This window comes from Chenopodium album, chromosome 2, assembly GCF_948465745.1.
Source record: "Chenopodium album chromosome 2, dcCheAlbu1.1, whole genome shotgun sequence".
NCBI lineage: Eukaryota > Viridiplantae > Streptophyta > Magnoliopsida > Caryophyllales > Amaranthaceae > Chenopodium > Chenopodium album.
Genome location: NC_137835.1, coordinates 4,745,300 through 4,755,371, shown reverse-complemented (window position 1 = coordinate 4,755,371; position 10,072 = coordinate 4,745,300).

The window sequence follows — 10,072 nt, the reverse complement described above, 5'->3', positions numbered from 1 at the left end:
TCGGAAATTTTTGTATTTTTTGGGTTAATTGTCGCCTGAGATTATTTTATTTACCAAATTGTCGTTTAGGGTTATTTTTTTTACCAAATTGTCCTCAGAATTATTTTTTTTACCAAATTGTCGCTAAGGGTCTTTTTTATTTACCAATCTGGTCAATTGACCGACAATGAAGAATTATTATGAGCATAAAATAAAAAGATTAGTAGAAAAACAAGAAATTAAGGACTTTACCATCAACCAAATGTTGGGGAATAGCCCCTAGAACAATTTTTTTAAAAAAATTTGAGGGTTTTGAAAAAGACACGGAGAAGAGAGAAAAAAGAAGGGAGGTGACACATTTTGATTGTCCAGCATTAAAAACCTCATAATAATATTAAAAATATTTTAGCATGTTGAATTTGAAATATAGCACTATAGAGTTTTCAATTTTATTCATAATTTTGAACAAAAAAATTGGTCTAATTTATTTTATCGGTCTATTTTTTTAGTTTGGGCCAATTTTTGAACACCCCTCCAACAAACACAATTGAATGAGAATTATATACGTAGTAAAATGATTTAAGCCTAATTTTATTCACTTTATTTTCAGAAATTAAGCTTAAAGTGTATAAAAGTTAAGACAAAATTTTATAATTTAGTGTGTTTTTGTCATGATATTCTAAATTTAAACAATTTTAAGAATGTTTTTAATGCTTATATGTAGCATTTTCCTAAATTATAATAGTTCATACGAGTTGACAAACATATAAAGGAGTACGGAGTATTTGAAATTTATCTAATTGTCATATGAATTGCATTTTTACCCACCTAAAATACACGTACTTTAATTTGTTAAAAATAATAAATGTTATATACATCCCTTAATTACATATAAGAAGCTAAAAAAATATTTAAGAATAACCTAGTATTAATTACACATAATATTGCTCGGCTAATGGTTTTTTCAAAAAAAAAAAAAAAAAAAAAAAACATTACTTGACATGGATTTTTGTTATAATTCTCAAATCTATTTTACAGAGTATTTCACAAAATATTTTTAATGTTTGTATTCAGCTGCAAGAGCTTCATTTAGCGTTAGTCTGACTATAGCATAAATTATAAAATACAAGTTCTTACGTTCACCTAGGTGCCTTTTTTATTTTCTTATACCAGTATAGTATATAATTGTATAACTCAATTTTTAGGTGATTTATTAATATTATTATTATTATTATTATCACTAAATGAGTAATAATATTTAAACTTCAAAGAACTCCGTTATTGAGATTGGTAATGGGAGTAGCTTTCTATACTAGATAGAATGATAAAATGAAAATTATTCCTGCGCCAATTTCAACACGAAATTGTCTTGTATATATATATTTAAAATACAAATAATAACATAAAATAATTAAATATTTGAATCAAAAATAATTTTTAAAAAGGCAGGAGAAGAAAATGGAACATGGTGGTTGGACTTAAACAACCCATTCCCTACGGCACGCTGCAATTAGCTTTGGTCAGTCAACTGTCAACCCCCTCTCAACAACAACAACAAATATCCTTAAGCTTTGTTGGTTTTAATTTTTGACATTTAATACTGTATCCTTTTTTAAGAATTATTGATATTTATTAGTACAACAATACTACTAGTACTATTGTTAAAACAACGCTTTTTTTAGAGTGGTCACTCTGGCCAGCCACACCGTGCGACAAGCTAGATATATAAAAGCATTGACCAGATGACTTTTGGCCGATTGAATATGTAATCCCTGGTTGAGTAATTTGTGTCCGATTGAGTAACTCCGACCATACCGTATGGCTAGCTACATATAAAAATTTGTTATGTTAGACGAAGCATCAGGTGTTAGAAAATTTCTCTAGTATATAGTTTATGACATAATTTCCATATCAATATTAGAATTGACTTGGTAAGTAATACTATTAAGATATTTGGTATTATCTTATAGGGTTTATGCTACGATAATAAGTTATTTGGACTAGTAGTGGCAAAGCTTTGTCCTTGATCAGGACTAAATTAAAAGTCATGGGATCAAATACTGTGAATGGTTCGTTTTTTAGGGATTGAGATCGATTTTCTTGTGCTTCCCCTTCACTCCCACAAAAATAGACTTGCAAAAGTAGAGTATATTGACCCGGGAAAGGTTCATAGCTTCATTCCCCTTACTTTAAAGGTTGTGTCTTTTTATTTTGAATCTATTGAAAATTTAAAGTATGTAAAAATGAGATAATATTTAAAATACGGAGGAAGTATTTTATAAGCAATATAAACATAAACTTAAATCAGATGAATCAAGTTCCGCCAAGGACATAAACATAATCATAATGTGGCAATTTCAAAGAATGAGAACTAGCTCACCTACTCAGACACCAAGTGAAGAAAATTTAATGCCCGAGTTTGAAAAAACTATCTTTGGTTTTTCATTCTCTTCAACGGCGTGTCCACTCCCCATTCTCTTTTTATGTCCACATTTTAAAAATCTACCACTTTTAATTAATTTAGGATAGTGATTGCCTAAAGGACTTTGGACCATTCATATAACAAATTATTAAGTGTACTTGTATAATATAATTTATATAATACTCACTACATACTACTAGTATAAGTATGTTTTGAATTTGTAGGCGGGAATTAATGGCATCCAACTCTAAGATAAGACTAAGATTTTGACTTCTATTACTCTTTACTTAGCTTAAATATTTCTTGATATCCAAGTGATTAGGATAATAATGACAATAACGTGTTGAATTTTAAATCTTTTTGTTGGTTTCTTACTTTGGTTTCAGTTTGGGTTGACTAGTTATGTTTTGCTAATTACAATTAATCATGCATACTGTTTTGTGTCTAATCTCAAATTATGATGATAATGACCGATAATGTCGTGTTTTAGTTTCAAGTCTAGTCTCAAGGTGAACTATCATGAAAGAAAGTAAATTTACTCGAGAGGTTAATTGCACTTTGCACCAATATGAGTGGTTGACATTATGACTAGCTCACTAGCTTTATTTTTTTATCATTTTCATATTATATCATCGGCTATGAACTATTGTACATGTAGCCTTAAGGGCTAATTATTAATGTTAATATGCATGAATTCCTATAATATAATGCATGACACTTTTATTAAATTAAAAATTCATGACAAAATCATACAACAAACAATATTATTATATTGAATGCTTGATACCTATGCCTTTCATATTCTACGTAGTATACACAATTGGTAGTAATTATTACATATACTCGTACAACATTCCCTAAATACCATAAACAATTCTATTACTTTGTACTAGTAACAAATTAATGTGGTTTTAACCTAGTGGTTAAGAATGAATGTATGTGTATGATAGGTTACAGGTTCGAATTCTATCTCCACGCTGCCACGCCTATTTAATTTGTAATTTGTATTGCCAAAATTGCTACTCAATAATTATAGTTCATTCAATTTATCAATATTCTATTTTTGAAAAGGAAATACTACAATATTCTAGTTATAATAGTTACTTATTCAAGGGTTACTTAGTCAATCAGGGATTACTTAGGGTCTGTTCTAATAGACTGAAATCAGCTGAATTGAACTCAACTGAGCTGAGCTAAAATGATGAAATGAATATTTTATAAGAAAAGGAAATCAAGAGTTGAGTTGAGTTCAACTGAACTAAACTAAACTGATAAACGTATGAGAACGGGCCCTTAGTCGATAAGAGGTTACTTATGGAGGTTATAAGTAAATTCTGAATAAGTAACCTTGGTCACAACTCACACGGTGTGGTTAGCCACGTATAAAATTTTGTGCTTTTAAAAATGTCTAACACAATCACATGATGATTTTCAATGAGTCTAGCTAATAAGGGTCAAACTATTTTAAAACAATTTTTTTACTATGTATGTGAATAAACAATGTATGCATCCTTAATGTTGCATTTTTAAAAGTTTAAATTAAAATATTAAAATTAAAATCTATCATGTATTACACTAATTTATACATTTTTTTTTAATGTAAGCGATAATGAGGGTGTGGGGGATAGATTATGCAATTATGCTTACGAATGTCACGATATTCCATGCTATTCCCGTTGCATAGTGAAGAAATCAAGTTGTAAATTATTAACATGGAGTTGGTAATGGTATAGCATGGAATATCTTATCTTTAACATACATAATTAACTTGACACTTTTTAAGCTAAGGTGTGTTTTAAAGTCACACACTAGAGTAATAATGTTGGAATATTACAACATTTGCAAGTCAACGGTTGTAGACGTCTAGATTACACGTACTATTTTTCATGATTTATTACTATATCTAGTGGCTTTACTATATCTAAAACATTTCCCTTTTATTTTGGTCCCATGCATACATCATCAATTAATTATACTTATCATTCCTTTCTTGATTTTATTTTATTCAAACATATACTACCCTTTTTTTTTCTTTTTTTTTTTTTTCTTTTTTGTGAGTTTGGTGCAACGAAATATAAAGTGTATTATTTAATTGATAAGTGGAATGGGAGAAACTAAATCAATTTTTATTTTATTTTTTTACTAACCCCACAATCTATGATAATTGTTCTTAAGGGATTTGGATGAATTTGTTGAAATTTATTGGTTGTGGTAAGGTCAATAAAAATGGGACCATATTTGTAGTTTTTATGATGTTTAGTGAAGGGAATACAAGTGTAGTATCCTCGTCCAAGCAATAAAAGCTCCTCCTCTAAGTTGGTCTTCCAATATAACATCATACTTAATCAAGTACAAATCGGATTTACTCATATCCGACATCAAGCTACCAACTACCCACCACCAAGAACATTCTAGGGTATGTCATGTATGTATTTGCATTTATGTATACTACGTACTAGTGTACTACAGAGTACGTATTAACTCTCCATGAATATATTATTGCATTAATTTTTTAGGAGGTGATTTTAACGTGTATTAAATTTTTGGAATTAAAAATTGATTGATAAGTATCTAGCTTGAAGTAGTGTGTTGTTATGTCACTCAAATAATCAATGATATTAAGAGAGTACCTTTTTCTTTTCCTCATGGTATAAGATTTTATACATTGATTTTAATGGTTATGCATCATTGATTTCACCTATAATAACTATAAACTTCTCTACATATACTTGAATGAATAATACAATAAATTTTCCGTAGGAATGCTTATATTACATACACTATCTGTGAGCGGCTCTGTCACTTTATATTCGTATTAAAATTCTAATAAATTTATACTCGTACTTTAAATAACAACGAACAAAAAAATGTGGGAAAATCATATACATGTTTAACGGGGAATATGAAGGTAAAGATTAAGGAAAAACAAAAACTACCCAACACCTAGTTGAGAGTTACATTACGTACATTAGTTTAGTTGAATGTTAAATACTTTAATTTTTTCGGTTCATGGGGTGAAGTGAACTAGAATGACAAATAAGAACTTACTCAAAGAGCTTAACCTATAAAGCTCTCGTTTAATTTGATTGCCTTAAAATTTAGGGAACGTTTGATATGAATATTAAAAATGGAATGTGTAGAAAACAAATAGAGGGGAAATAAATCATTTAACCTTTTCGTTTATTTGGTTTAACTATGGAAAGGTAACTTCCTCTCTATTTGTTTGACAAGGATAATTGGTAATTGTGTATTGTTGGTTTAAAAGAGGTAACCATTAGGTGGAAATCAATACCCCTAGGTAATGGTAATTATTGTTAGTTGTTATCTAAACCTTCTAACCAAACGAACACTAACTCACTAAGTAATGATAAAGGTTTAGTTGAATCCGTTTCCAACCCAATAAATACTCTTACCAAATGTGCTCATCTTAACCTATTACCCTACAAGTGGTTAAGCAAATCTTTTATACAATTAATACCTAAAAGGTACTCTTAGCGAGCATTTTAAGCTGAGGCGCTAAGCTATATATTATATGTATTTACGTTGACTTTGTTGAATGATTAATGACTAAGCATATCTTTACAAAACAATTTAACAATTGTCAGCACTACTAATTACACCGAGTAGTATTATTATTAGACATTGGACCAACAACCGAGATCATAAGAGCTTTGGAACCAAAAAAAATAGTGTACTTAAATTGAAAAAAAAATTATTGGACAATATATTATCGAGATTCTTGGTCCAACAATGATTTACACGAGGATTTTGTTCGTAAAGTCAACCCTTTGATACTCCCTCCATCATACTCCGTAAGTGTTTAACCACCTTTATTAACTCTTTCGTTCACTTTCATTTCATTTGAAAAGTATCAATAGTTCAACTAATAATTTCATAATTTTTGTAAGGCCAAAGCTAACAAACGCTCCTGAGGCATTAGATAAGATAAAAAAAAAATGAAAATATTAAGGTAAAATAAATATTAAGAGTATTCCGATTTCTTGAAATGCACTGAACTAAATTGAAATAATTGGAGTTGAACTGAACTAAACTGAACTGATATTAAGCTGAAGAGAAGATGTCCTAATTATATCGATTGACGCGTAATTTTGACATGCATTCTAAAGTTAATACTCAATCTAAAAATAAGTTCATAATATTATAGACTATATATATATATATACTCATTCTAATAATAAGTTCATAATATATACCAAGTACAACATTACAACCTGTTACCTTTACATCAAAATATCTTACTGAATTTCTTACAATAAAGGTTCAGGGGAATATTAATTAGTGGCTAATTCACTTTCATACCTGTAGTATTTGAATGAAGATTATGGTTTTAAAATTTAGCATCAATCATGAAGAATTCTTGTACATTGTGTACAAGACTTCCAGAAATCATAGCTTAATGACAATTCTGGCAACTTGTTTGTTTCAGTGTTGGTCCATTAGTATTGGAATTAATAACAGATTAAATCACACAAAAAGCTAAATTTAAAAGTTTGTATGAGACAAACAAGGGAAAAGAGTCGATCGACTAAACTGTGATGCCTCCCAAGATTTTTGGATGGATTTTTGTTCGAACTTGTTCAATTACCTATGGGTTTTTATGTACTCGTAGTATTAATAACTAATTTAAATGGATGGCAACTAGTTTGTTAGTTAAAATCTTAGGGTGGTATCTAGAATCTAGGATCAAATCTCGTTTACATCATTGTCCTTTATAACTCTATCTGCATGGGAAAAAAAAGAAATTATAAATCATCAAAGTGTATTGGATCCTAAGAATTATTATCATTAAAAAAAAAAAAAAAAATCATGTTTTATCAATTACTTTGTATGTGCATTTATCTCTTTTATTATCACTCCATTCCTACAAAATCCGAATCCACCTAAGAAAAGCAATCCTGTTACCAATTCAACTATCCTAATTCCTACTCCATATTACCTTGGCGGTTAGGCCCTTGGCGAATAACATCGGAAGACTTTATTGTGAGTCTAGTGACCGACCCATTAAATATAATACAAGCACCATATATAGGTTCACCCGTTTGCATGACATGAGTAACATACATTTGCGCTACGAGTCTGTTCTGATTAATTGAAGTGAACTGATTGGAGCTGGACTGAATTGAACTGAATTGCAGATAATGAAATTAAGAACTGAAATGAATTGAAATGAAATTAAATTAAACCGAAGAGAATAAAGGCAAGCAAAAATTAGCGCAACCAACAAGGCAACAAACATTTTGACTTGGCACTTTGGCTTAGGCAGTGAAGCCTTCAGATTCCTAAATTCTCTTTCAAGTCCATTTTCACTGGGTTAATAATAAAAGGAAAAAGAAAAAAAGATGGTAAAAGAAAATAAAGAAAACACATTCCCAATTCCCAAATTTCCTTAGTTGATAATTAAAGTGGAAATCTTTGACCAGTTGAGAAAAAGGTTCCCTTAAATTAGCTACTTCGACTACCCAACCCAACTTATATAAACCACCCCCACCAAACTATAAAGATAAAGTTTATATGTGCAGTATTTTTTTTTCACATTGTCTTAATTCTACTTGTATACTTCGTGTGTTTTACTGTACTGTAATTATTTGTGAACTACTACTAATTGAAAATCATACCCTACTAGAAATGGTAAATAATCTAAATAAAGTAATTTCAACCATTAGGTTAACCTTGATTCTTACTTTCTCAACCATATATCTTACGGAGTATAATACTCGTATAAGTCAAATTGCACTACACAATTTTTGCTTGTATTTTACCGGTACAAAAAAATTAATAATTAAAAAAAGCAAAAATCCTAAGAATAAAAAAATGACGTAGAATATGGGCAAAGGTTATTAAAATGGATGTGAAAAACAAAGAGATTTTATAATAAATTAGTTGTTTATTAGGAGTATATATACACTTAACAAATACAATAAGGAGTAATATGAATAAGATCAATGAAAAGTTCTAACGTAGTAATTAAGACTCTGTATCAAATTAATATTAAGATTTTATGTACGATAGAATGGATTGAAGGTTCAAATCCCCCACCATTTGTGACTTGAATAATTCTCGTAGCCTCGTGTAACATAAAAAAAAAAATTAAAAAAAAATAAAAAAACCAAAACTTTTGGATTATTTCGTAATAATAGAAGTATATAATCTTTAAGGTGTGTTAATTTTAAACAAAACAAAATCGAATTTTCAATTGATTTAAATGTTGTACGAAGTATTATTTTTGGCAATTTTTTTAAAAAAAAAATATAATTAAAAAATGGAATAATTTTTTTTTTTTTCTTCCAGAAAGATTAAATCAAGGTCATCCATTGGACATGGGCTTGATGGACTTTGATCTTAGGGTTAGTTGTCCTACTGATGAGGGCACATGTATTTTACTACGTAAAAGAAAAAAAAAATTTAAAAAAAAATTTAAAAAGCCCGAAAGATGCCCGACCTGGATCCGTGAAAGTTCTGTGATTTGGATTTTTTTGAAGTTTAAGGGGATGATAATTTCTTTTTTTGGATTTTTCATTCTTTATCTTATTAAGTTATTATTACTATTTATAATACAAGTATAGTGTTATTGTTTTTCATTTCTACTTTTGGGCCCTATTAGGTCAACCATCATGGCCCACTGTTTTTGGCATCAATTGAATATTAGTACTACAAATTCTTCTATCCATCTAAAATAGCTAGACCCCTAATATAACACAAGATAATATAAATGAAATACAATTTCATTCTCTTCTTCTTCTTCCCACCATCTTTACAAATTTTTTTTTTTTTTTTTTTTTTTTTTTTTTTTTACATAAACTCTCTCTCTCTCTCTCTCTCTCTCTTTATCTAATCACTTTTTATTTCTTTATTGAATTTACTTCATTCTTTTTTTTTTCAAATTCTTATTTTCTCTCTCCTCTATTCTTTGATTTTTCTCCATTAAATTTCTGCATTTAACGTGATGGAACAATTTTAAATTCCCAAAGATATCAATCCAGGTTTGTTATTATGAACTCATTGAGATCAATATTAATTTATTTTTTGATTTTGAGATGAATTTGTGGATGAAATAATTGTTTTAATATTAATTGAATTTTGAAAGCTAATTTGATTGATTTCAATTCGTAATCGATTATCTGATTGTTTTTACAGTTCTCATTAATTTGTATGTATTTTTTAGATTTAAGATGAATTTGTAGATGAAATCATTGTTCTAATATCAATTGAATTTGTTGAAGTTAATTCGATCAATCAATTCGTATCTATTATGATCGATTATCTGATACTTTTGAACATTTAGTAAGCAAAATCTGAACAATTGCAAATTTTGAACATTAAAAAAATCTGAACATAAAAAATTTTGAACATTTAGTGAAAATATTTGAACAATCGCAATGTACCACGCCTATACTTTTGAACATTCAGTAAAAGATCTGAATAATTGCAAATTTTGAGCATTTAGTAAAAAAATCTGAACATCGCAAATATTGAACATTTAGTAAAAATATCTGAACAATCGCAATGACCACGCCTATACTTTTGACCACGCCTATACTTTTGAACATTTAGTAAAAAAATCTGGACAATTGCAAAATTTGAACATTAAGTAAAAAAATCTGAACCTCGCAAATTTTGAACATTTAGTAAAAAATATTTGAACAATCTCAA